Here is a 7272-nt window from a genome sequence, read left to right as displayed (position 1 = left end):
TTCAGCTTAATTTAAGGAACAACCTAATTAAGCATTCGTGGAGTAGCGGCCTGGAACTTAGTGGCTGCTATTTGGGTTATCAGGCCGCTATTACGGGCTGATGTTATATTGACTAATGAATCAAACTCTACTTTATTAACTTAAGTTCCTTTTGGGTGAAATTAGATGCCCATCCTTAATGAGTAATTATGAGTTAGTACCTTTTCTTTTAAAGTTTTTAATGTGATAGAGAGACATGTTTTATGAAATGCATACTTAAATTTATGAGTGACTTTTAAATTTAACCATTGAAAAACTTAGCATCTACTACAGCTTCCGCTATCTACTATCCGCTACTCCGTAGGGAAAATATCCCCATTAGACTATTAATCGTGAATTTGGTGATTGAATGATCACATAGTCATTAGGGTCACTAATAAATTCATGAACATATAGCTCAATTGAAAGGAATCGGTGCTCGTAGCCTAAGATGGGGAGGGGTGAATTAGGCAATTCTTAAAACCTTAATCTATGGCTCAAATTAGTTGATACAAAATATAAGCTAAAACAAATTATCTAGATGTGCAACTAGGATTCACTAGTGTGAAAATCTCATCCCAAAGAGTTTTGCAACCTATAACTAATCCTAGCAAGATACTACACTAAGAATGTAAAGGCACATAAGATTGCAATAAGAAATGCGGAAGCTTAAAGGAAGGGGATGAGCGGAAGCAAACTCTCGACACGAAGATTTATCCCCTGGTATCAGTAGGCACAAGGCCATTCTAATCCATATTGCTTAACCACTCACTAAGAATATTGCTTTCGGGTCACCGAATCTCTTCTAGGACTCTTCTTGACTCAGCACCAAGGATTAGCCACCAAGGCTCTTGCTAAGTCCTAGGTCACCTCGCTGTCGTTTCCACTAAGGAGCTTCTCTATGAAGAAAGGGGGTCTCCACGTCCCCAGCACAAAGCTATCATCGCCGCTCCACACCAAGCCGAAGGGTCGATGACTTGCCGGCGAGCCACCAAGATTCCAAGGGGCCGGCACTCCGAGATACAACTTGTAGTTCACTCAAGAATTAGCACACAAGGTAGTAACGTCTTACAATCTCACTCTCTCTAGAGCTAATTCTAGCACTAACACTCTCAAAGCTTGTGCTAAATCTAAGGATGTGATCAATAAGCTCTTGGGTGGCTTGGAGAACTTCTTTAGAGTTGGGTAGCTTCTCACGAACTCCAGCAGTCTCAAATGACCCGGGTTGAGGCCTTATATAGGCTAGAGATCCACTCCTAGATGTTGCTAGCTTTTCTACCAAAAATCCTAAAGCGTCGGTTAAACCGGTCATAGCCGTCAATTTAACCGGTCACTCTGAATCTGCATACTAGCCGTTGAAGATCTCTCTACCATGCTTGCTTGCGTCATCGCACTGACGCATTTCAGTGACGCACCGTTGGTTCAACCGATGCTGAAAACCTTTTGCTGTTCAACTCCAAAAACTTCTTGGGCAAACTAAACGATTAATGCACCGACGCCTCTTATTGCACCGTTGGTTCAACCGGTGCGACTGATTTCTTCTTCACTTGATCGTGTTGCAACTACCAATGCACCGACCCATTATATTCTGAGACCGTCGATTTAACTGGTTGCCCTTTTTCTGCTGTCACCTGTCCAAATCATCACTGCGGTCATTTGGACACCTTGACAGCGATTTGGACTGTCTTGTATATGGATTGGACTACATCCATGGGACCTAAAAATCCTACAAACTTGAGCTCACAAACATGTTAGTCCTATTAACTATGTTGTCAGATAATCACCAAAATCACAATTATGGCCTAATGGGGCCATGTTCCTTGCAATATCCCCTTTTTGGTGATTGATGACAACACAATCAAAGCAAGTGTAAATTTGCAAGAATTTACAAATTAAACCACTTACACTTGCTTGGATGCTTACCACCATCCAGTCTTGAATGTGGCCTTCCCCTAAGTCCATGGTTTCCCCTTTGCTTCTCCCAAATTTTTGAATTTGGTATTGGGTTTATTTGTTGGATTTCTTATACTCTAAACCTTGCTTGACCACTACTTCTCCCCCAATTTTGCCCATAATTGCTTCAATTCCACTTTTCTCCCCCTTTGGAATCAAATCACCTAAAAGGCCTACTAAAACAATATAGCTCAAAGGGAACAATTAGTAGCCTAGGGAGTTAGTTCCATGAATCATGATCCAAATAAGATGATATCAATGAAGATACCATTTGAAGCTCACTATGGTGGATCATACAATCATGAAACTAGCATGACATGAGCTAAGGTTTCCACAAATATGTGCACGAAATGATAATGTCAAAATCAAGTGCAGAACTAGTGATTTTAGCAAGAAAGCTTAGATCATTGTTGACGGCCATTGAATCACACTTTGTCTGCCAACTTCTCGGGAATAAATAGAGCTTTGCATCATGTTCCATAAATATTTTGTCAATTCTAATAAAGTTCCATAAGTTTTGGATGAGTTGTGAATGCAGGGACCTGTGTATAAAAAATGAGGCACAATTGGAAAAATCCCAGGCTGACCGGCCTCACGTAGGCCAGCCGGCCTAGCACAGGACCCAATCGCCACGTCATCGATTCAGGGGCAAGGAAACACACTTACCTTGATCCTAAGCCGTGCACTTGAAGTTGGTTTGATCAGATGACCCGAAAGGCTTCACCCATGGATTGAAGGGCCCACCTGCATGCAAGACTTGGGCAAAATCCTAAGATTCTCCTCCCTTGACAAAGCATAAGCATTGATCATCAAGTTAGAAAAATAGAGGGACAAAACACGCGGAGGTCAGGCTGGCCGGCCCCTTACTGTCAAACCTCGAACCAACGCAAATGCCACCGACACCAGGAGAGCATCAGGGACATCCTGGAAAAGGGTGGTGCCAAGTGGCACAAATCCCAAGCCTGCTAGCTTGGGAGAGGCCGGCTAGCCCCACTTTGCAGCCTCTCGAGCTCAACTTTGTGTGGAAGTTACCTCAACCGATGAAGTGGCATCCAAGCTAAGCATCAACCTCAGCACCGACCTGCGAGAGCTATAAATAGAGGGTCACCCATCACTAGTAACACACACAAAGGAGTTCTCATTCATTTCACTTTCTAGAGTTAGGTTTAGTAGTCTGGGACTTAGAGTCAAGTCGAGCTTGTCTCGGGATTCCGGAGTCGTCATCGGAAGTCTGGTATAAGCTCTTGTATCTTTCCTTTGACATTTATCAATTTAAGTTATCTTCCTTATCTTATCGAGTCACCTTTACTTTTCATATTTATTTATATTTCCAAGTTATTCAGCTTGTGTGCAGAAGTTCTATCCTCTAGCTTAGGCTTTGTTATCTTCCTTATTTTTTTCGAGATCTTACGGGTTTTCTCCCTCGGTCTAGGGAGCTCAAGTCAGGTCCCTAGGTTGAGAGAGATTTCTCTTGAAGGCCTCAAGAGAAATCCTAACACCAAGTGCAGACGTGGTGTCTGGCTTAGTGTTAGATAGGAAGTGTTTTCCACCCCACGGAACAGTGTGGTAGGTGGCAGGTGGTGACAGCCCTGTCCATCCCATGTAGTCCACCACGTTTAGGTGCTTTCATAGCAGTGGTAGCAGGTTGCCATTGGACTCCGCTCTCACACCTTTCTGCAGTCCTTCCTCTTCCAGCCGCTAAAGTAAGCTCTTGGTTCCCGATAACCAGTTAGAAGTAAGGTTTAATCTAGCGAGGCTAGCTCATTAGTTTAGAAGTGTTTTAGGAGTCTTTCTCACTCGTTGTCCTCCCAGCTGCTTACCGCTCTAAGGTTTAGAGTCTCTTGTGTCAAACGGTCATTGCGTGGCCATTCATCTTATTATATCTTACCTGGCTTACCCCCACTAAACTGTTCTGTTGATTTATCCAGTAAGATTTTATCATTCGTTCATTCAATACTCTATAGAACTATAGTGCTTTCTCATGGAAATTTACGATACCTTGGAATACTCCAAGGTGAAGTGCTATAGCGGTGAATTCTGTGCGCTTGCAGAATACATGTTCTATTGGGCATGAGAAACACCAACAAGCATTTCTAGCACTGTTGCTGGGGAGGCAATTTGGTGCTAAAGATATCGTTGAATAGTTTGATAAATTTACTGATTTATCACCACTAATTTTAGCGGGCTTACCATTGCTCTCTGCTCTTTGTGATATATGCAGAGGAGTATATGATCGGTTTTGATCTACCATACAACTTCAACCCGAATCCAGAAAGAATTGGGTGAATTGTCGTACGTAGAGTCATCCCACCTCGGAAAAGGCTTTCGTTAGGTCAAGGTTCGACAACACCAACTTCATCACTCATGGCTCAGAAGACTCTCTGTCAATTCTTAGCCCTGTCCAGCAGGCATATCGCTACTAGACTGAACACCGACCAAGGCAATGAAGGCTTTGAGCTGAAGATTAGGCTTGTCAACATGGTCTAAGCAAGTCCTTTCTGTGGTAAGGCATCAGAGGATGCCAATACTCATCTTCAGAACTTCTTGAAAGTGAGCAGCACAATCAACCCTAGAGGCACTACAATGGAAAATATTCATCTTTGTCTGTTCCCAATCTCTCTGCTTGGGAAAGAAAAGACATGGTTCTACACCAACAAGAATGCATTCACCACATGGATGCCTGCTCTAATGCATTCCTGGCCAAGTACTTCCGGTGGGCAAGACCAACACCCTTCGGAATAGGATTTCCAATTTTCAACAACTCCAGGATGAAACCATCCCGGAAGCTTGGGATCGACTCTAGGAATATATCGCAGCATGCCCACACCACGGCATGGAAGAGTGGCTGATCATCCAGAACTTCTTCCATGGCCTGAGTCAGCAAGCGCAAGACCACATAGATGCAGCAGCAGGAGGAGCATTTCTCTCCCTCGACGTTGCAAGGGCTAAGGCGCTCATCAATCTTTAGATTGCCTCCAACCAAAGTTGGAAGGGAGATAGGCAAAGGAGTACACCAAATTGATGGTGTAGATATGCTGGCAGCCAAGATGGATCTTCTCATGAAAATTAGGAATCTCTGCACTAGGAGGTCAACCAGATCATGGAGTCTCACATCACATGTGAGACAAGTGGCGATATTGGGCACTCGAGCAACAGTTGCCCGATGACTCAAGAGGATGTGAACTTCATTGTGAACGATAATCCCAATAACTTAGGCTACCGTCCTCAGCAAGGATGGAACTCCAAGCCCAACCTCCCCTTTGGCCAACAGCAAGGTAACAACTTTAATAACAATTTTTAGCCTTCATTAAAAGACCTAGTGTATGGCCAAAAACAAATTAATGGTATCATTAGCAAGAAATTTCAAGCTAATGATCAAATTTAGGAGTCTTTGGCTACACAGCTAGAGGGGTTTAACTTTGTTATTAAAAATTAGCTGAGATTCAAACCAAGTAGTTCAGCTGGCCTAATCTTGCCCTAACCATAACTCGGGAAAGCTATCCGGGCAACTGGAAGTGAACCCCAAGGAAAGTGTGAACGCGGTGATTACGCAGACTGGAAAGTCCACGCGAGATCCACCCTATCCGTAGGATGCAGGTACATGGTTGAAGACCGTAACCGCTAGGGATGCTGAAGCTGAAGATGAAGTGCAGGAGGAGGCCGAAGAATCCAACACCACAACTACCCAGGGAGAAACCGAGGAAGTCCCAAGGGCTTCTCGAGAGTACCACAATACAACCGCCTTACCATTTCAAGAACGGAGAAGGAGGCCAATGGCCGATGAGCAATTCGGCAAGTTCGTCGAGCTAATTAAGAAGCTCTATGACAATATACCGTTTCTTGATGCTGTGCAAGTTCCTACATCTGCCAAGTATATCAAGGATATCCTTGGAAACAAGAAGACTTTGGCAAACACTGAGGTTGTTCAACTTATGGAGGACTTTTGTAGCGCAGCTATACTTGATCCTCTCCTTGAGAAGAAGAAAGACCCAGGATGTGTCACACCCTAAAATATTCAATTTTAGGATGTGAATGTCTTTTACAATGTGTTTATCCATCTTTAGGGTTTTTTTTAAGAATTTTCCAGATTTTTCTGGCAACTATTCTCTTTTTCCATAGAGCTAAATCCATTTATTGGAAAGTTCTAAAATCTTTTTCTCAAATTCTAAGTATTTTATTTGGATTTCTCATGTCCCAAATTATCTCCAGAGTTTTTCTTTTCTATCCTAGCTCTATTTATAACATAAATCTTTCGATAGCTCTTTCCTTTCTATCGTAGCTCCATTTTCCGCATTTCTTTCATTCTCGTGACCGTAGCAGCGAGCCGTATCCTTTTGTACGCTCTTTTAAAGCTTTCCTTTTATTTGGTGTATCCTAATTACGGATATGCCTAGTCTTTAAGAACAACTAAGAACAGATACACCAAACAAAAAGAAAGCTTTAAAAGAGCGTACAAAAGAATAGGGCTCGCTGCTATGGTCACGAGAATGAAAGAAACACGGAAAACGGAGCTACTATAGAAAAGAAACAGCTATCGGAAGATTTATGTTATAAAGAGAAAAAAGAACTATAAGCTTCATTTAATTTAATTTAGAAAACTAATATAAAAGATATTCAAAAGAGAATATCCCTAATTATAATTAATTCGTATTATATTTGCATTTATAAAGATGAGGTACAACGTAGTCAAATTTTATATATAATTGTCTATGTACAATTTATCCTAATTAAACAATTAATTAGAAAAGAAACTAGTGAGAGCATCTAAACATCAAACTTTTTGGTTTGTGTTGAAGTAAACAAATTAAATTATAAACACATTTAAGTTGATATCAATCAAGTTAACATTAATTACGAAAATTGGAGTATAGATCTAATTGGATTTTAATTGGGAAAACTAGATGAGAGGATATTATTCAAATTAAATTAATATTTAATTTTAATAACAGGAACTATGGTACAACAAAGCTACAAAATGATAGCTTAGGGTTTTAGAAGACTAACGCAAAAAGAACGGACCGGAACGGATCTAAAACTCGGAAACTACGCATGAAACAAGGTTGCAAGGACCTATACGTGATTAACTATAGATTTCAGGGGCTAGCAAGGAAGATTTGCAAGACACAAAAATAGTGCTCGCAAATTAGGAAAAGTAGGGTTAGATCTGAAAAATACCACAGGTGGGGCTGGGTTAAAAAGATGCAATAGATCTACAGGGTTTTCTGCGAAGTTTGCAAGACACAGAAAAATACACGATAATTACAGATTTCTCCGAGGGCTAATTTGTGAAAGCTTCACAGC

The 7272-nt window shown here is 41.5% G+C and overlaps 1 non-coding gene across 1 annotated transcript; it reads right to left on the bottom strand.

Moving 5' to 3' along the window:
- Nucleotides 1–4699: 4699 nt before the first annotated feature.
- On the bottom strand, nucleotides 4700–4806 carry LOC112879187. Its single transcript, XR_003226009.1, has one exon. It is a non-coding gene; the product is annotated as a small nucleolar RNA R71 (small nucleolar RNA).
- Between the last annotated feature and the right edge of the window lie 2466 nt (nucleotides 4807–7272).

The sequence above is a fragment of the Panicum hallii genome, chromosome 1, assembly GCF_002211085.1.
Source record: "Panicum hallii strain FIL2 chromosome 1, PHallii_v3.1, whole genome shotgun sequence".
Taxonomy (NCBI): Eukaryota; Viridiplantae; Streptophyta; class Magnoliopsida; order Poales; family Poaceae; genus Panicum; species Panicum hallii.
Note: the sequence above shows the minus strand (reverse complement) of the source record. Positions and strands in the feature narration are given on the sequence as shown.